Below are 22,421 nucleotides of genomic sequence, written 5' to 3'. Positions count from 1 at the left end.
CCATGCAAGAACACACAATCGAATTACTCCTGAAAGATGGACATCCAGCTTCTTACAAACCTCCAAAGAACTCCATGGCAGCATATTCTACTGCCAAACAGCTCTTACCATCAGGAATGTTTTCCTAATATTTAGGTGGATTCTCTTTCCCTGTGATTTGAAAACATTGCTTCATGTTTAGTCTCTGGAGCAACAGAAAACAAGCTGGTTTTCTTTGGCATTGGCCATTCTGGATTGGTCCATGTAGGGCTGCTCTAGAGTGGCTGTAGTTCTGGGGAAAGGGAGGCATTTTCTCCCCCTCCATTGAAATATTTAAGGTCCTATACTAGAGTTGCTCATTTGCTCTGAAAGAAAACACTTCTTTTCTAGAACAAACAGAGTGGATAAGCAGTAAAAATGAATTGAAACACAACTGTGAGGGAGGAGAAGTTAAGGCTACAGTCTTATCCACACATAGACAGAAATATCCCTTAAATTCAGGGAAGCATTGTACAGTATGAGTACAACTGGAAGGAAAGATCATAAGTGTAATTCATATGAAAAGTTCAGGGAGTTTACTGTGAAAATGCTAAGTTATCCAGCTCAAGAATGACATCAAGTATGGCACCAAGTGAATTTTACTGGAGATGTTCCATAAAGAATGGGTCACAACAAAGAAGACCCTTTTTGTAGGAAACTTATCATTTTAGATCAGTGGTTCCTAACCATTTTTTGACCAGAGATCACTTTGACTAGGGACCACTCTCCAACATTAGTACTAAAAGGGTTATAAAAGTTTTTGGTCAACTTTAGATTTGATTTGGTTATCTGAGGTGCTGATTCAGAAAACTGCATTGGATAGACCACATCAGCTCTAGTTTTTGATACAGAACATATGTCACCCAGTGGTTACCATCTGCTCACCCACAGAAAACCACATTTAATAATCCAGAGCTGATGTGGTCCATCCAAAGGGGCGGGATTGGTCAGCGACAGGGAAGGAGTGGCAGGTGAAGAGAAAGGAGTGGAAATAAAATAAAATAAAATAAAATAATGAAGGAGGCTTGCAGACCAGATTTTTGTCCTTGCGGCACACTGGTGGTCTGTAACTGTAGTGAAAAGTCTAGAAATGTAGGCCCAGGAAGTTCAGCAGCCATTTTGGAAAGGGTGCCGGGGGCATCCATTTTAAAATCTCCTTTCCTGAAGGGGGCGTGCTTAGGTACTTGGAAGGAAATGAGAGGAGTGATTGGCTGGGAGAGAGTGGGCGGAGCTTAACTTAGAAAAAGAAAAAATGACTTCAAGGGGACGTTTTACAACCCAGTCATTGAGATTGAATCTGGGTGTCAAAGGAGAAGGAGCTAGGAGTTTGGAGTAGACAAAAGTATTATTTATTTACATTATTTCTATCCCGCCCATTTCAGCCTGAAGGCGACTCAGGGCGGTAGTAGAGAGAGGCCTGAAGTGGTCAGCTAGCTAGCAGAGATAGCTAGTAGGAAGATTACAGCTATTAGGAAGGATAGCTGGGGAGTGGAGAGACAGATCCGAAATAGAAAAAGACTGGAGTTTGGGGTTACTTTCAAAGAAGAAATTCTGTCAGTAATCTCTGGAGGGAGAAAGGAGTGATATTTGTAACTAAGTTGGAACTGCTTTAAAAAACCGCACACTTTTAAGACAATATTTCAAACCAACTAAGCTTAATGCCTATTTTGTTCAAGTTCTCTTAAATAAACATCATTGTTTTATTGTTCACAACATCTGCCTCATGTGTACCTCTGTGTAAGAAGTTTTAAAAGCAATCTACTGAAGAAGTCAAAGGTTTAATGGTGGCAGCATATATTTTAAAGGAAAATCATTTCAGTGTTACCTCAGTGCTCAGGCCTGAGTGTCAATCCAGCACATTCTAGCTAAAGATACCTGTAGTAAGCCAAGGGCTTAACATTGCTTATAAGTTTGGTGGGTGCCAGAGTTCTTTCAAAAGGTTTTCCAGCCAGAACAAAGCTCCAATTTCATTACAGCTTTTTGATTTTGGGTTTTAATTTCTAGAAGCCACATTCAGATTCAAGTGGTGTACAGCTAGTGGGATCTATACCCCCCCCCCCAAATTAAGCTCCAGTCTATTATATTTGGTTTACAGCAGTTGGGATTTCTTCACAAATAAAATCCTTAACCATTGCTTTGGATACATTTAGTCATGTTTTGGAGATGAGAAATATACCACAGACACATTCCCTTCTAACAGTAAGCTTCCATCACTACCAACGCAAATAGATTGTCCCATTCTATTCATGGTTTGATGGAACCATGGTTTGTCAATATGGTTGTGCTAAGCAGTTGCTATAAACCAAATCAAGGTTTCGATATGTTCTAATATAGGTTTGAAAGTATGAAACAAAAAGATAATACTAAGATGATCTTCACCTGCACAGATAAGCTGTAAAAGTAAAAGTTATATTCTTTCCTTACAGTCCCTAAAACAGATTTTTCAGCAGTCTGGGTAAACAATAGAAGCATGAAGAAAATATAGGAAGGTATAAATCAGATGCTGTTATGTAGTTGCTTAATAAGGAAATGATTAAAAGTAGTCTGCTCTGCTCCCAATGTGTTGTGGAAATATCCTTCCCTTGCTGCATTCATTCTCAGAAGACATTTTCCCAGTTCTAAACCCACATCCCTAGCCACTGTGTTATCTCCTTCCATACTTAAGACCAGGGGTCCTCAAACTAAGGCCTGAGGGCCAGATATGACCCTACAAGGTCATTTACCCAGCCCTTGCTCAGGGTCAACCTAATTCCGAAATGGCTTGAAAGCACACAACAACAACAACAATCCTATCTCATCAGGCAAAAGCAGGCCCACACTTCCCATTGAAATACTAATAAGTTTATATTTGTTAAAATTGTTCTTCATTTAAATTATTGTATTGTTTTTAAGTGTTTTTTGCACTACAAATAAGATACATGCAGTGTGGATAAGAATTCATTCTTTTTTTTTTCAAATTATAATCTGGCCCTCCAACAGTTTGTGAGCTGGTGACGTGGCCCTCTGTTTAAAAATTTTGAGGACTCCTGCTTAAGACCATCATCACAGTCATTTTCGCATCTAAAAGGAAAATTAGGATTCCCATGTAAATAACTTAATTAGCGTCTACCACATGATTTAGATACATCACAAGATATCACAGTATTATCAATCAGCCATGGTAGTGTACATTTCCAGGAATAACAGTGAATTCTGCAACTGTCTTCCAGACAGTGAATTAAAGGAGTCTCTCATGCTGTCTTTGAAAACAACTCATATTTCTGGAAATCTAGTTCCCTGCAAGAACTAACAGCGATTGCAAACAGTCCCAGCAGCAACAATCCTTGCTTTGTTTATTCTTTATAGTGTTCCTAACCTTGGCAAGTGACATTGTCATCTGATTTCTCCCCCTTCAAACAAAGATGTAGCTATGCCAAGAGTTAATGGCCCTGGCATGATTTTTCATTTCTCTTAATGCATATATGTTTGGGCCTGCCCCAGTTTGTTTTGTGCTCCAATACATGCTCCAATACATTTTGTGCTCCTTCTGCAAGGAGGAGAAGGCTACTTGATTGTGTTCAATAGATGCCACTTCTTTTGTTTCTTTCCATTTGCACCTTTGCCATCCTTAGCAGCTCTTCTTGCTGACAATGTTCCCAACTAAGAGAAATGTATCATACTTTTGGAAGAAGCAATATTAAACTTTTTATTGTTTTTCTAATATATGCATTTACTTTATTTAAGGACTGCAAGTTACCTAAAGAAGTGAAGATGCAGGAGAAGACAAATGAAAAAAAAATCAAGGGAGGAACTTGTTCTCTTTTTTAAAAGTCTGGTTTTTAAAGTCTGGAATGCAATGGCAAACTTCATCTAAATAAATTTTGCCAAGAAAAACCTAGGGTAGCACTGGAGTCAAATTGATATAGCTTCAGCACCTTTCATGTCAACAGGACAGTGAATCTGTTTTGAAGTTTTTAATCTGAACTTTAATATACAATCCAAGATGATAGACCCTATTCCTCAAAATAGGATTAGCACCATGGATAGTTCCTTAAACTGTTGGTAAAACCTAGAGCAGAATCATTGACCCAATAACATGGAGGCCTCAAAGATAATATTCTTTCTCTCTGTGTTAGGTATAATTCAGCAGCAGCCATTTAAGACCTCTGTACTGATCATTACTTCACATGTGCTTTATCTGAAACATACAAAAGCAGAGCTACAGCTTGAAAAATTACTAAGAGGAGAAGTGTACAGGGAGCATACAACTCCTCTGTTGTGTCAACTCCACTGGTGGTTGATTTGCTACAGAGAGCAATTTAAGTGTTGGTCTTGGCCTATAAAGCCCTAAATGGTTCCGGTCTAACTTACCTGTCTGAATGTATTTCCTTATATGAGCCTACTAGAACTTTAAGATCGTCTGGGGAGGTTCTGCTCTTGGTCCCACCCTCTTTGCAAGTGCAATTGGTGGAGATGAGAGACAGAGCCTTCTCAGTGGTGGCCCCTCGGCTGTGGAACTCCCCAGTGACATCAGGCAGCCCTCATCCCTTCTAATTTTTAGAAAAAAAGGTTAAAGACATGGCTTTATACACAAGTGTTTGAAGAATAAGCGACTACGGACTTTGACACAGTTTGAATATGGATTATGAATAAGGATCTTGGACAAATGGAACTATGCACTTTATATGTTTTAATCTGTTTACTGTTTTAATGTGTTTATTGACTAATTATTAACCGTTTAAATGGAAGGGGTATGTTATTGTTTTTGCTATTGATTTGACCGGTATTGAATTGTACTGGAGTTGTAAACCGCCTTGAGGTCCCTGTGGGTGAGAAAGGCAGGGTATAAATGAAGTAAATAAATAAATAATAAATAAGTAATTTACTCCTGTAACTCAGCATAGTGTTAAAGCAAATACAGCTGGCTCTCTGTGAACACAGATTTTGCAATCATGCATTCCACCACACAAGATATGAAAATATTGCAAAAAGAAACATCCAGAAAGCAAACCTTGATTCCCCCCCCCCCCCCATTTTATATAAGTAACACCATTTTATTGTGCCATAGTACACAATGGGACTTAAGCATCTATGGATTTTGGTACTCACAGTACCAAAATTCATAGTTACAGTAGGACCAAGGGCCTACTGTAACCAGTTGTCATTATTCCTTATAGTATGTATGTGTGTTTGTGTGCGTTTCAAAATTATTAATGATTCATTACTCCTTTATTGCACAGTTATTCTCTTTTTTAAAAAATCTTAAGATTCATAAGAGAATGCCATAATGCAATTTAAAGATCCATCTAAAAGGCTGCTTTTAGATGAAAATAACTGAAAATAATGAAAGAATGTTGCTGTCCTTCCCCCCACTTGTATCATTCATACTCATTCCACTAAGTTTGACCAACAGAGTAAGTTGTTCAAGGCAATTATGTTATTTCTAACTCATTACTTCCAAACTCAAGGTCAGGAACTGAGAAAGAGAAGCCCTAACTCTAGCTCTCTAACCTCTCCCCCATTTTTAGCTGGATATTCTACCTGAAAGCTACTCAAAATTGTTCATGCAAGCAGCGGTTTTCCTTAAAGATCCACCAGAAGGTTCCTGATGCCCTTCAAGATGCTTTTCCAGCACTTTGGGATCCTAAAATTGTGACTGGGAAGAATATGGCATGACTTCCAGCGCACAGAGATATGCCAATATAGCCCACCAGAACCAAAAGGGGAAAAAAACTATCCCTTCCAAATTCACCTTCCCACGATTGCTGTAGGCAGACTAGGTGGGGTCCAGGTAGTCCTCTGATCCAGTGCTTCTTAAGCTCTCTGATAAAGAGGACTAGCAAAAAAAGGTCTAATTTGCCAGGGTTTGTATCATATTTGTAGTTATCGGTTGGTTGGTTGGTTGGTTGGTTGGTTGGTTGGTTCTTTCTTTCCTTCCTTCTTGGAAACTCTCTGAAGGGCAGTAGCTAATAGCTTGCAGATGGGCATTGGTCCACATACTACATTTTTGAGTAACATCCCTTGAGTCCATCCACTGGCAAAAGTAAGACCTCATCTTTGTAGCCCTTCATGGGTTCATGGCAATTGAGTCCTGGCACTGTTAGAAGAAACCTCTAGGCAAATCTCAGAGGAGGCACATTCCCTTTCTGTGACTCCTCAGAACAGGATGTCAAATGGTGTAGAGGATTGGGGAAGTATTTAATTACAGGCATCTACAAAAGAGGAAATTGACTCTCCCCAGATCATCTAATGCAGTGGTTCTCAACCTGTGGGTCACCAGGTGTTTTGGCCTACAACTCCCAGAAATGCCAGTTTACTAGCTGTTAGGATTTCTGGAAGTTGAAGGTCAAAACATCTGAGACCCACAGGTTGAAAACCACTGATCGAATGGCTTTCTTCCATCAGCACTAGGATCCAAGTTGTTGCTATTCAAACCTCATTAATCCCCAAACTTCAAACTGGTTTATTTCTCATATTCACATTTGCTGCTACTTTGCTACTCCTCTCACCTGGCAGTCTCATTGGCATTCACTGGCCATTAATTAGCAGCCACTATCATTTGTCAACCATGCTAAAGCTTAAGGGAAATGTTGCCTATCAGGCTCAGAAGAATATAGATGAAATTCACTTAAGGAACACCACCATTCTGCAAAAATTGTCCGATAAGCTTTCTTTGGCTCTGGTGGCTGCGATAATAACATAGTTAATTAATTGGTATTGATTGCTGCCAGCTGTAAAATAGACATTATAAGGCCATTACAGTCCTCCATGAATGGGCACTCTGGGATCTTTTGATGGGGATGGAGCAAAGCTGCAGCACAAGACCAGTCACTCTAATTGAAAAAGATCAATTACTCTATAGCTGCGCTTGAACAATGAAGTTGAGCTATAAGTCTAACACTTATAAACAGACAAACCCTTTTATAAACAGCATTCCATCCACATCCATTTTTTTCTGAAGGGTGTTGGAAGGACACATATGAAGTAACTTAGAGATTGGAAATGTTAGCCATTGGTCTACAACTCTCAGAATGGCTTCATGCTCACTGGAAAAATTGAGAACTTCTAGTACAAAAACTTGACTTTTCCAAGGTCTCCAGCAATTGTTTGAACTTGCAATCAGTCCTCCACATAGGCAGCAGTGGAGGATGTGAAAGGCGCATAAAGCTCCTAGTAGTAGTAGTAGTAGTAATCGCTCATTAAGGGAACACTGAAAAAGAAGACAGAAGGCCTGATTCTTGCAGCCCAGGAGCAAGCAATGAGAACAAATGCAATTAAGGCCAGCATCGAAAAATCAGCTGATGACCCAAAATGCAGATTGTGCAAGGAAGCTGATGAAACCATTGATCATATCCTCAGCTGCTGCAAGAAAATCGCACAGGTGAACTACAAACAGAGGCACAACTATATGGACCAAATGTTTCATTGGAACTTATGTCACAAGTACCACCTGCCAGTAGTAAAGAAGTGGTGGGATCATAAACCTGCAAAGGTAGTGGAAAATGAACACACAAAAATACTGTGGGACTTTCAAATCCAGACTGACAAAGTTTTGGAACACAAAACACCAGACATCATGATTGTGGAAAAGAAAAAAGTTGGGATTACTTATGTCTCCATACCAGATGACAGCCGGATTGACGAAAAACAACAGGAAAAACTCAGCTGTTATCAGGATTTCAAAATCTAACTCCAAAACCTCTGGCATAAACCAGTACATGTGGTCCTAGTGGTAATTGGCACATTGTGTGCCATGCCAAAATATCTCAGCCGGCATTTGGAAACAATAAACATTGACAAAATCACTATCTGTCAACTGCAAATTGGATCTGTGTGCATCATTCAAAAACATCACACAGTCCCAAATGCTTGGGAAGTGTTCAACTTGTGATTTTGTGATATGAAATCCAGCATATATATCTCATTTGCTGTGTCATACTGTGGTTTTGTGTCAGTAAAATAATAATAATAATAATAATAATAACAACAACAACAACAACTCACTATAGCACTATTAATTCACTATGATTCCACCTTGTATCCTAAGGAATTCTTATGTCATGTAAAAGAGCTCTGGATTCCAGTTTTTTTCCAAAATATACACACTTCCCTAGGCCACATATAAGACATTTATAAGATTGGTTTTTTTATTGATTGTGATGTATAACTTGATTGTTTTAATTGTTTATAATTGCTGTTGATACATGTTTTATCTTATTGTCTGTTGTTGGCATCGAATTGTGCCTTTTGTAAGCCGCCCTGAGTCCCCCCTTGGGGGTTGAGAAGGGCGGAGTAGAAATGCGTGAAATAAATAAATAAATAATATCACTTAGAACTTCATAGTGTCTGTGAACATCCCCCAATTAAAATTATTTATGAATTCAAAAGGTGATACATAAGACTTTCAATCCATCCTTACCATTTTAAAAACTTAGTCCTGCCATGAATTTTGTGAAGAGGAGAAGTTGGGCAGGGAGTATGACTCAAGGTGGCTTATATTTGGAAAGAAGCATTTCAAATACAATAAAGTCAGAAAATATAATAGTATTAGTCAGTCTGACTCATTATAATATAATGTCACAGAAAACTATGAAAACAGCAGCTACCCTCAAAGAGAAATAAAAACTGTAAAAAAATTAAGTCATAAACAAACAATAAAGGGTTATGAAGATACTTCCGCAATATTAAAATTCATTACAAACAGAAGAGAATAAACTGGTGTTTGGCACCTATACGACAGCAAAGAAAATGCTTTCCAAACATATATTTGGAGCCTCAATACTTTGGGCATCAGCATTGTGTAAAGGTCCTCTCTTTGGTAGCCAGTCAAAATGCATGTAGAGAAGAGTCTTCAAAAATTATATTAACTAGTTGGCAAGTTCTTGGAGGAGATCCTGTTGCATCACAACTTATTCTTGCAAGTTTTATACTTATTGGAGGACTCCGTGGCTCTGGGTCTAACAATATCCAGTCTCTGACAATTGCAGGTTCTAGATTTGGGTAACATCTGAGCTATCTTCAGGTGTTTCTTGTAAATGTCTAAAGAAGCAGTGGAACTACATGGGCAAGTTCCTCCTCAACTAAGCTAATCACAAGGGATTGGTAGTAGATTATAAACTGATTTCACTTACAGTTCACTTTCATAGTTTTGCTTAATACACCAAGCTCATGAGAGGATTCTGGAGGTGGGGCATTTGTCTGAATTTCCTAACAGAGCCAAGATCTCAAGTTGCATGGTGTCCCTTGACCTATATGAGCTTCTCACAATAAAAGTAATGCCTCCTGCAAATTCAGCAAGAATTGCTTCTGTCACCACTCCATCACCTTCAGTATCCAATGTTTCTAGGACTTATACGGGAAATGTAGCGGCTGCATTTCAACCATCTACAATTCCAAGCCTAGCTTTCTTCCTGGGAAGCTCCTTCATTTCGTGGTAGAGCACATGCTTTGCATTCAGAAAATCCCAGGACCAGTTTCCAATATCTTCTCTAGGAAGAACGATCAGATAGCAAGTGATAGGACATCTGAAAGAGCTGTTCCCACTGAAGAGCAGAATAAATAACAGTGAGAAAGCTAGATGAATAAATAGTTTGATCTGTTAAAATGTAGCTAGCTCCTTTGTTTCTTTATCCTTGTGGTGTTCTTGCATCTCTGCAACATACACGCAGGCAGGAAGTGAAAGAAGATTCATAGCAATAAGAGACAAAAGAATTGCATTTTTGGACGTCAGTTCCTAAAACCTCTGGCATGCCAGCTGAAGGAATTCCACAAGTTGCTAATCCAAAATGCTAAATTTCCAGATTCTAAAAGGCATTCATAAACAAGATAACAATCAACAAGCAACATGTCTGGATATATGGGTAGTGCAGCACTGCAGCGCCTGCTGATTCCTTTTGCATAGCATATTATTAATATAATTCATATTATTATGATGGCTATTGAACTTAACCTCCTCAAAATTTTGACCAGGCTATTTAAATCCAGGAGCCATTACTGATATACTGCCCAACAGACATTATCCCAAATGCTAGCCCTGTTTCTGGGTATATTTGACCTGCCGATTCCAAAAGTGGCACCTGTTTTCCCCTATCAGCTCTAGTTTTTGAGATATAGAACATATGCCATCTACCAGTTGTCATTTGCTCACCCATCGAAAATCATGATAACAACTTCTAAATTGACACCCCAAATAACCTCAGGAACAGGCTGTAAACACCAAGACACCAAGAAAATGTTGTTGTTTTTTTGTTGGGCTGTGTTATTTATAACACTAATTTATTATTTTAACTTACCTGTGATTCTCACTCTTTTTATTTATTTATAGCATGCCTTTCCTTTAACAAGCTCATCTAGATGGCATTTTTATTTTTCATTTATTTTTATTGTAACATACTTATAAAATCCCTGTGGGACAGGATCGGCAAAGGGAAACTGGCTAGCTCAAGGTCACCTAGTGAATCTTATGACTAAGTGGGGATTTCCAATATGATTGAAGCTTACTACATCACATTGGCTCCTCATAGACCAATGGAAGCTGTATTTCCAAGGGAAAGAATGGCATAATTCTTAAACACGGACTGTTTGGTTTGTACACAGAGAGAAAGAAAGATGCTTACATGAGTAATTGCACATTGCATGCAGTTACCTGAGAGAAAACTCAATTGAATGCTGCAGAGAATATTTTTGATTGCAATATTTTCATCTTGCAAAATACAAGGAGTCAGAACTTGTTTTTATACTATAGACTACCATGAGCATGCTAGCATGGACTACGACTACCATGAGCATGCTAGCTGGAAGATTTCAGGATTGGTAGTCTGAAAAGGAGCTTTCCCAAGGATCTGAAATCGTGGGATGGCAGAGAATAAATTAGGATTGTCCCTGTCAAATTGGAACAGCTGGAAGGTTGTGTGGTTCTTGCTCCTCCTTTCCTTAACTCATCAAATGTTCATAGATGTAGGCTCAGAATCTGTTCAATAAGGCCTTCTTGGTCCATACCAAATATGTGTGGCACAAACCACATTCGTTAATCCACATTAGTCTAAGTACTATTATTGTATTTTCCACTTTTACTTGGATGACATGAGCATAATGGAGTCTCCTGGAGTTTCTCTATAAGGATGCATTGATGCACATTAATCTTGATTTAATAAAGATGCACAACTCAGAATGGGTACCTCAGGTTGTATACAAAACTAGCTTGGCATAGCAAGGTATCCAGAGGATGGTGTCCAAAATGGAAGCCATGCCCTGTGAGCTTGGTATGTTCAACCAGGAGAAAAGAAGGTTAAAAGGGGGCATAGAAGAAATGTTAAAATATAACCCAGTTAAAAGCAGATAATGTGGATTATCTGCTTGGATAATCTGGATTATATGGCAGAAGGGGCCTGAGTGTACACACATGACTTTAAGGGTGCAACTGCACTGCAGAATGAATGCAAGTTGGGAGTTGCATTTTTTTTATAAAAACAATAAATGTTGCATTGTAAAAGAAAAGACTTATTTGTGAAAGTAAATCCATTGCATAGATTGATATCAAATGGCAGGGGGCAAACATGAAAGCTATTATGAGTTCATCATAAAAACTCTGTTCTTTTGCCCATTACTTTAGTTATTCTTCCACCTAGATTGGGGGGGGGGGGGGTCTAGATATAATACACAAATCTAGAAGCTAAGCGGTACATGATCTCCATCTTCTCCAGTTTGCTTTAAAAAAATCCCTTGTCAGTAAAGAATGACATGTTTAATTGATTAGCTTGTCTTTTGGGATGAAAAATAGCTTCAGATCCTTTCTCTTTTTTCCCCTTTGCAAAGCCTAAGGATCATCATGCTTTTTCTTCTTCTCCCTCTCTGTTTCTGACAGACACAGATCATTACTTGAGGTAATGAGGTTATGATCTCTTAAATTTTGTCTGCCAGCATCATGTGTGACTTTGGTGAAGTGTATGGGAGCGGGGATGAGATTCTGAGAGTGCAATGCCTCCCAAAGTTTAACAAAATATTAATGATACAGTAAAACCTAACAGTAACATAGGAAAAGCAGGGAAATATAGTAAAAATGCAGCAGAGATGAGGCACAAACCAAATGATCAGGCCAAAGTCTAGGTAATATGGAATGTAATTTGGGTTGGGTTTAGCACAGCAGGTAAAACTACTAAGCTGTAGAAAATCTTGCTGATTGAAAGGTTGGCAGAGTGAGCTCCTGCTGTCAGCCCCAGCTTCTGCTTACCTAGCAAACTGAACATTTGAGTAGATAAATAGGTACAGCTTTAAGCAGTACCACTTTAAGTAGGGAGGTCATAAAAGGCACCCATAAGGACATGCCGACAACTCAATCAGGAGGACATCTATGGACAACAAAGCTCCTCAGTAAGGAAGACAGCACCTCCCTGGAGTTGAACACAGGCTCCAGATGCCAGAAATGGAAAAAAGATGGAAAAGCTATGTATTGTTTGACCTTGTCAATTATATAACAGCATTGATTGTTTGCCGTATATATGTTCTGTAATCCGCCCTGAGTTCCCTTGAGGAGAAAGAGCGAAATATTTTAAAAGTATATTATTATTATCATCATCATCATCATCATCATCCTTCACCATTTGTGAGTTTGATTTTTGCAGATTTGATTATTTGAAGATTTCATATGGCCTTTCTTGGAATCTCTAGCTCCTTCAGTCTGAGTCTGTGGTCAATTTCTGCTAGATGTTGTAACATTGGCGAAGCTAGAAATTTTTAAAGAGGTGTTTTCTTGGGTGGGGGTTGTTATTTGCAGTTTTCCTGTTTTTGCAAATATAAAGGACTGACAGGTATGTATGTGTCTCTGTACTATGGAATTATAGCAGTTTGACACCACTTCAACTGCTATGGCTTAATGCTGTAGAATTCTAGGAGATGTAGTCTGTTATGGCACCAAAGCTAAGTATCTCAAAAAATGACTCATAGGACATGTGTGGGGACCTTGTCATTCATGGCTGAGAGTGTTGTCCTTCAAATCGTGATCATGCCCTGGACACTCCAATAAACCTTCAAAGGCTCCCAAAAAGTTGCTTTTTTCTCCTGGGCATGTTTTTCAATCAGAACATCACCCAAAAAAATCCACACATTAAACTGTGGTTAAATATAGCAATTTTGCTCCCCTCGGCTTCCCCAACTATCTTCATAGCCTTTATTCTGATCAAGGCCACATCCTCTTTCTTCTGGGATGGTACCCTTTATTTTGTAAACAGGGAAAAATATGTTTTACAGACTGGGATTAGATTCTCAGTTCACCAAGAAGAGAAAAAGGCACATGAGAGAGTATGCTGTGCATGAATCTTTTCCCTACATAAAATCTTCAGAGCACATCCAAATTTGTCTAGAATATTAATGCTAAAGAAATTAACTGTGTGGCGTGAAGTCTTCCATTAGCCAAGAGAATAATATATTAGCCTGAGATGCAGAAAGCAATTAGACTTTTATAGCACCTTTTGTGCTCACGTTGCTTTGCACGGCTTACTCTGCAACAGCAGAACCCCAGAAGGGCTTGGATGCTGTAATTCTATCCCAAAAAAGGACAACTTTCTGCCCCTGTCCTGGAAACTAGTCCATGACCTTCGCATGGGATCTTCTTGGGAGGAAAAAAAGTGTATAGCCTTATCCAACCGTCTAATTGAATGCAGTTATCTAAAATCTTTAAGAACAATTGAAAACACAGTAATGTTCAGTATTTTGAAAAAAATAAAGATGCCTTAAAGAGAACAATTTTCACATCTTAAGAGCGCTACAGAGATCTCAGTGATCTAAAATTGTCTCATCTCTTATCCAATATCCTCAACCTCAGTGGTAAGAGTTTCCAATTCTTTTTTTTTATATTGTACCAACAAATTCAGGAGTTTTCTTCCAGTCCCTTTTTGAAATATAGAGTCCCGCTTATCCAACATTCGCTCATCTGTATTATCCAATGCAGTCTGCCTCCCACCCAGATCCACAGCTATTTCAATACATTGCAATGTTTTGGTGCTAAATTCGTAAATGCAATAATTATTACATAATGTTACCATGTACTGAATGGCTTTTTTCACTTTTCCAATATTCTGCCAACCCGTTTATGTTGGATAAGTGAGATTCTACTGTACATTGTTTCCCTCCTTCACATTCTTCCTCGCTCCCTCTGAGAATGGGTTTGCAAAGCTACAAAACCTGAGGTTTTCATAAACTGACCCCCTTCGGAAGCTTTCAGTGTTCCCACCTCTTTATTATCTGATTTCTACCAAAAAGTGAAAGCAGCTTAGTTCACTGTTAATAAAGTTTATCTGAACTATACTGGTATAGGACTTTGGTAAGACTTTTAATCCTACAGATCTGCTCTCTGAAATCTTGGCAGTTTGTTAACCGAAGGACTCATAATTCTCTGATAAAAAGCTTTAAATTATGCTTTAATTCAGGAGAATGGACTAAGGACTTTCCCAAACTACACAATTCCAAGGGATAGAGCCAGCTATTTATATCCCCATACCAAAAAAGGGAAATGCTAAAGAATGCACAAACTTTCGTACCTTGGCCCTTATTTCACATGCCAGTAAAGTAATGCTCAAGATACTGCAAGGAAGACTCCAGAAAGACATGGAGTGAGAGTTGCCAGATGTATAAACTGGGTTTATAAAAGGCAAAGGAACAAGAGACTAAATTGCCAATATCCACTGGATAATGGAGAAAGGCAGGGAGCTTCAGAAAAACATCTATTTTTGCTTTATTGACTATTCTAAAGCCTTTGACTGTGTGGATCATAACAAATTGTGGCAAGTTCTTGGTGGTATGGGCATAACAAATTACCTTGTCTTTCTCCTTAGGATTCTGTATAAGGACCAAGTAGCAAAAGTAAGAACTGACTATAGAACAGCAGACTGGTGCAAGATTGGGAAAGGCGTATGGCAGGGTTATATACTCTCACCCACCCAACTTGTATGCAGAACACATCATGCGATGTGTGGAGTTGACGAATGCAAGGCTGGAGTTAAAATTGCTGAAAGAAACATTAACAACCTTAGATATGCAGATGATACCACTTTGATGGTTGAAAGTGAGGAGGAGCTGAGGAGCCTTCTAACCAACGTGAAAGAAGAAAGTGCAAAAGCTGGGTTGCAGTTAAACATAAGAAAAAACAAGATTATGGCAACTTAGACTGATCAATAACTGGCAAATAGAGGGAGAAAACATGGAAGCAGTGAAAGAACTTGTATTTCTAGGTGCGAAGATTACTGCAGATGCAGACTGCAGCCAGGAAATCGCAAGATGTTTACTTCTTAGGAGGAGAGCAATGATCAATCTTGACAAAATAGTGAAGAGTAGGGACATCACACTGGCAACGAAGATCCGTATAGTTAAAGCAATGGTATTCCCTGTAGTAACCTATGGATATGAGAACTGAACCATAAGGAAGGCTGAGCGAAGGAAGATAGATGTTTTCGAACTGTGGTGCTGGAGGAAAGTTCTGAGAGTGCCTTGGACCATCAGAAGATCCAACCAGTCCATACTTCAGGAAATAAAGCCCAACTGCTCACTCGAGGGAAGGTTATTAGAGGCAAAGATAAAGTATTTTGGCCACATCATGAGAAGACAGGAAAGCTTAGAGAAGACAGTGATGCTGGGGGAAATGGAAGGAAAAAGAGTGGCCGACCATGAGCCCTTACATAGTTGTACTATCTTTAATGGAGTTCTTAAAGGAAGTTATAGTTTATTTCTTTAGCTTTTAGTGTCTTTACTCATTAATGAGACTTGCTGGCCACTGCATATATGCAATGCATTAGGGATTCTCTCTTTGCATTTCCTGCAAACCACAAAGAATGGTTCTCTTGATAATTCTGCAGAGATGTTCCAGTCACTAGTACAGCGACACACCACTACAAACTTCCTGCTGACTTTAGTGAATATATACTAAAGATGGAAATCTTTTGGAAATTTTTGAAAAACCAACCTGTTTGTGTTTGCCTGTGAATCTCAAGAGTTCACAGGCAAACTCTTGGATGTGGTTTTCTTAACATGCCTCGCCCCTCAGATGTAATAACAGTCAAAGCCCTTTTCTAATCATATAGCTAAATACAATGGAGGAAAGGAATAGGGACAGACCCTCTGTGTCTCTCTCCAACCTCATGCCACATTTATTTATTTATAGTATTTATATTCTCACCCCAAAGAGGATTCAGAGAACACATATACGGCAAACATTCAATGTCGTTATACAATGACAAGACAGACAACTGTACATGGATAGAGGTGTATATAGGCTTTTTCCCATCTTTGACACCTTGGAGGTGGTGCTTGGTTCCGGCCATAGGTGGGGGGGGGGGGTGCTGTCGCTCCATCATTCCTGATGAAGAGCTTTTGTTCATGAACATCCTCCTTTTGATCAAATCGTTGGCATTTCCTGGCATATCCTTTATGGGTGCCTAAATACCTCCCCACTTTTTAAAAAAAGCAATACCTATTTATCTACTCACAACTGGTGTTTTCTATCTGCTAGGTTAGCAGGAGCTGGGCTGATGGTCAGGAGCTTCGAACTGCCAACCTTCCAGTTAGCAAAATTTACTGCAGCTGGCAGTTAACCTGCTGTGCTAAAGCCCAGCCCATTTATAAGCTCATATGGGCTATGCTACTGGGGATTGGGTGCACTTATCCTGGGGTCCTTCCACACAACCCTATATCTCAGAATATCAAGGCATAAAATCCCACATTCAAAGCAGATACTGTGGGATTTTCTGCCTTGATATTCTGGGATATAGAGCTGTGTTGAGGGGCCCTGAGAGATGTACCGCACGTAAAATATAACCTTGAACCTTTTATTTAAATCACATGGCCATGAGGGCAGTACCACTTATAGGTGGCTCAAATCTTTTTTATAGTACCAAAGAAAACTGCTTCTGCAGGCATTTATACAAAAATTATGGAGGGATGGTATCAATAGGAGGAGGAGGAGGAATACAAGATAGGGGCATTCTGTCATGCTAGCCGTTGTTACTATTGCATCCAAAGCATTGTTTGCAAGTTAATTTGGAGGAATACAGCTCCCAGGGAAGTAAGTAAGTAAGACTACAGCTCCCAGGGAAGTAAGTTTTCCAGGCACTAACCAAAACAAAGTATTTTGTGAGAAGAAACAAACTTTACCTTTTAACTCTCTTTCCAGCTGAGGTTAATGGCCACTTTGTGTATGTATATGTTTGTGCCTTCAGGTCAGCGGTCAACATGACAATCCCATGAATCTCATAGAGTTTTCTTAGGCAAGGAATACTCAGGGTGGTTTGCTAGTTTCTACCTCTGAAATGCAGCCTTCAGCATCTAGTAGTTGTTGAAAGTCTCCCATAAAAGAAGTAAGAGATGGGATCTGCTGCTTTTAGGATATTTTGACCTTTGCTAATTATTTATTATTTATTTATTTATTATTTACTGTATTTGTATACCAGCTTTCTTAGCCAATTGGCAACTCATGGCGGTTTCCAACAAATCAGTATACATAAAACATAATAGATAAAAAACATAAAACAGTATAAGATATCACAAAAGCAATAAAAGCAACATCATCAGTATCTCATTATTCTCAAGCATTCCAAATGATTGAGGAAAACTCCTCAGGCTTGTTTCTATTGGTCTCCTAAATACTTCTGTCTTCGTTTCCTTTTTGCCTAAGGCCACCCAATGAGTTTCCATGGTTGAGTAGAGAGTTGAACCCTGGTCTCCAGAGCCATAATCCAGCACTATCTTGAGCTTGTTTGGAGGTTCTAGCAGGGGAGCGCAGCTATCGTATACACAGGACCAAAGACTTGAGACCCCGGTACACTCCTTCTATACCTGGGACATCGTCCTCTTCCACTGAGCACGCAGCTTTGGGAGGGACGTACATGGAGTGGTGAGGGAGGAAGAGGACACCCACCTAGCCAGCCAGATCAGCTGACTCAACCCTAGCGATCAGTGGGGTGACAGATGTTGCAGCCGGATTGCCCTCACATCCTAGTCCAGCACTAAAGACACTAAACCACACTGGCTCCCATGCCCTTCCCTTACAAGCAAAAATGTGAGAGGTAACCTTTTTTCTTTTCTCCCCCCAACCACAGAGTTTCCAATGCTAATGCAGTACAGCCTTGGCTGGATGTGGAATACACATGGTAGTGATGTAATACCCATTATTTCATCTCCATTAGTTAGTAGGGAAAAACATTATGCCCCTAGCTATTATTATCTATATGCAATTCGCTTCTCAGTGGGAAGAGTCTAGCAGACCAACTCTGGAACAGCCAGACTACTAGAAAACCAGGAAATTAATCTATCTCCAGTTCTGTTCCAAGGAAGTTACATTTCTGCAGATGCAATGTTGATTTAAATTGCTCATGAACTGTGATGTGTTGAGTGCACCCAGTTCTAACCTCCTAGTGTTTTAGCAATGTGACAGAATGGTGTCTGGTTGGTTTCTCGATAGGAACTTCTTAACATTCTCAGATTAAAGGGAGCTTGGAATTTAAGAAAAGTAAATGTGGGAGAAACTGCAACAACTACAGTACATTCATTCAAGCCCAAGGCTTTTTGTTCTCAATTTTTAAAAGACTGACCATGTTAACTAGGGGATTCAGGGAGTTGTAGTGCACAATTTGATGTGATCCGCCATTACTCTTGGTGTGAGCAAAGGCAAACATTTAGTGATATGGTACACAGAACACATTTATTACTTTTGCTCATTCCTTTTTGCGTCATCTGGCATTGCTGGTATTATTTACAGCCAGCTTAAATATGCAGCCCAAAGTAGTTTTCTCATTACTTTGAATGTTCTCACATAATTTTTTTTAAATGACATTTCTTCCACTTTTCTTGCAGAATAGTTTCACCTTCTAACAGCATTAGAATAATGGGATGGATTTTTATTGTGACCCACTTTGGGTCCCACATTGGGAGAAGAAAAGAAGAGTGTGTGTATGTATGTGTGTGTGTATATATGTGTGTGTGTGTGTGTGTGTGTATGTATATATATATATATATATATATATATATATAATCGAATAAAACAAATGAATAAATAAATATTTCAAAGATGTTGATCTCCTCTGATATAAGAGGAAGCTGTTCGGGGATCACTGCAGCATATCACTTTGTTATAAAGCTTTTTTGTAAGCAATGGCATGTAAAATTTAATTTTTTTCAGTCATTAGTTTTATATATTTGTTTTCTGAGTGTTAGTTTTTCTCCATTCCCTGTCCTGTTTCCTCTAAGGAATTGAAATTTTTGGGAGCATGAACTCAAAGGAAAATATATACAAGAATTTGAGTGGTTTAAAAAAACCCTGATATTTAATTACCCCTATTTCCTCGAATCTAGTACACCATTGAATGTAATGAGCACCTCAATTTTCAAAACCCTAAAACAAAAAAAAACCCGAAAACATATTTGCTGGTGAATGTAATGTGCAGCTCAAAAAGTGCACTCTTCAAAATTTGACCAAAAGAGATGAGCATTACAGTTGCTGCCTACTTTTAACTGGTTCTTTAAAAACCAAAGATTTTAATTTGGAATATACAAATTGTATCAAAGCTAAAATATCTTGGAATCACATTAACAACTAAAAATATACAATTGTTACAAAATAATTACATCAAAAATTGGAAGGAGATTGAAAAAGACTTAGAAAATTGGAAAAATTTAAACTTATCCTTATTAGGGAGAATTGTAAGTGTAAAGATGACTCTATTACCAAAAATGATCTTCTTATTTCAAAACTTTCCTATAATAAGAAATCAAAAATTACTAAGGGATTGGAACAGAGACATCATGAAGTATATATGGCAAAAGAAAAAAACGAGAATAAAATTTAAAAACGAGGGGAGGTCTAACAACACCTGATTTAAAGTTATATTTCAAAGCAAGTGCTCTAATGTGGATAAGTGACTGAACAAAGTTAGCAAAAAAAAATATTAAATTTGGAAGGGTTAGAATTAAGGACAGGCTGGCACTCATCTCTGGTATGGGAGGGCCAAGATAGAAAAAAAATGGCAACCATTTCATGAGATCGGCCATATTCAAAATCTGGGAAACGATATGAAAAAACATCTTTTGAGCTATCATCACTAGAAGCTTCCCAAAGAAGAGTGTTGGGATGGAACAATTGGCCAAAGTACAAAAATATTTTGAAAAAAAGAAGGGGAAATAATAGTGAAAACACAACAAGAAATGAATTTAATTAATAAGAAGATCTCGTGGTACCAATATTGGCAAATAAAAGAACACTTTTAAAAAGAAAAGGAAATAGGTTTCACAGAGCAGGAAACATTCTGGGATAACATAATGCCATTGGATAGAAAGATAATAACCAAAATCTACAAGAAACTGTTAGACTGGTCTACATGGATGGAAGAGGAGAATACATGAAAAGGTGGAAAGAAAATATTTGAAGAACTATCAGAAAAGAGGACTGGGAAGAAACATGGAATAAAAAAATAAATTATACATATGCAGTGGACTTAAAAGAAAATTGGATCAAAATGGCACACAGATGGTACATAACACTCCAGAAACTGGGAAAATATTATAGAAACATTAACACAAAATTTTAGAAATACTGGGAGAAGCCCGGCCTGGGCAAAGAGGTAAGCAGTGGGTGAGGCGGCTCCAAAGCCACCTTGCCTGCCACTTGCCTCTCTCTTCTTCCAGCGTCAGGATGGGGTGAGGTGCTGTCCTGATGCCAGGAGAAGCCCAACCTGGGTGAAGAGGCAAGTGGCAGGTGAAGCGGCTTTCTCCCCATAGGGCAGTGTTTCTCAACCTGGGGGTCAGGACCCCTGAGGAGTTGCAAGGGGATTTCAGAGGGGTCGCCAAAGACCATCAGAAAACATATTTCTGATTATCTTAGGAACCCCTTTGGCAGAGAAGGCTGAAGATCTCTCCTCCTGTCCTTCTCTTCCTTTTTGGAAACAGGTGGCTAATTCTCCCCCCAAAAGCCCTTCTCTGCTGTGATTGGCTGGCCTCTCAGCCAAAGGGAAAGCTGTTTCTGAGACTCCAAGTGGGGAGGGGAGAGCAGCATGGTGCACATGTGTGAGCGAGGGAGAGCGCACAAGACTGGAGGCAGGTTGACACCAGTGAGTCCCTTCAAGGCAAGGGGTTCTGTGTGGGTTCAGTGTGGGAAGTTTGGCCCAATTCTATTGTTGGTGGAGTTGAGAATGCTCTTTGATTGTAGGTGAACTATAAATCCCAGCAACTACAACTCCCAAATGTCAAAGTCTATTTTCCCCAAACTCCACCAGTGTTCACATTCGGGCATATTGAGCATTTATGCCAAGTTTGGTCCAAATCCATCATTGTTTGAGTCCACGGTGGTCTCTGGATGTATGTGAACTACAACTCCAAAATTCAAGATCAATCCCCACCAAATTCTTCCAGTATTTTCTGTTGGTCATGGAAGTTCTGTGTGCCCAGTTCGGTTCAATTCCATGATTGGTAGAGTTTAGAATGCTCTTTGATTGTAGGTTAACTATAAATCCCAGCAACTATAACTCCCAAATGACAAAATCAATTACACCCAATCCCACCAGTATTCAAATTTGGGTATATCAAGTATTTGTGTCAAATTTGGTCCAGTGAATGAAAATACATCCTGCGTAACAGATATTTACATTACAGTTCATAACAATAGCAAAATCACAATTATGAAGTAGCAATGAAAATAATTTTATAGTTGGGGGTCACCACAACATGAGGGACTATATGAAGAGGTCGTCTCATTAGGAAGGTTGAGAAACACTTCCATAAGGACTCACAACTGCTAACAATAATATGATACAATACAATAGAATTTAAAAATAAGACAAATACATATACATCTGAATATAAACGTTAAAAAATTAATTATTATACATGCTTTGTAAACCCCTTGAACAAAGCACATGTGTATGTGCATAAGTGCATGTGTACATTAAAACACACACACTCCTGCATGTATGTGTTTTCAGATAAAATAGGATGGGATAGAAGCTCTGAGATCAGTGTTTACTCCTCATAAAGTTGTCATCAAGCTCCATTATCACAAAGCATAGTAAATTGGTAAGAAGCTACATGCAATTTTACGGCAGTGAATTTGAGAGCAGATTCACAGTGCTTCCAGCATCACCCTCCATCTCTTGTCTCTCCCTTTCACACTCCCTCCCTTTTCGCTGCAATCCAATACAACACACACACTCACACACCTTGGAAAAATGATGCTTTCAAGGCTGCCCTGTGGTGCAGTAAATTTGAAAGTGCTCTTAATAATAATCAGGATCAACATTGACTCTAATGGTTTTCAAACCCATTGTGTAATTTCATTAGCTCCTCAACACAGACGCAAGCAGGGATGATGTCACACTCTTTCCCCTCCTTGCTCTGAAATCTGAGTCAGGCGCCAGGGATAGAAACCAGTTGTGCTGCATCTGATCGGATTA

Source organism: Anolis sagrei, chromosome 2, assembly GCF_037176765.1.
Source record: "Anolis sagrei isolate rAnoSag1 chromosome 2, rAnoSag1.mat, whole genome shotgun sequence".
In the NCBI taxonomy this organism is placed as follows: Eukaryota; Metazoa; Chordata; class Lepidosauria; order Squamata; family Dactyloidae; genus Anolis; species Anolis sagrei.
The sequence above is the reverse complement of the archived record's forward strand: the minus strand, read 5'-3'. Positions refer to the sequence as shown.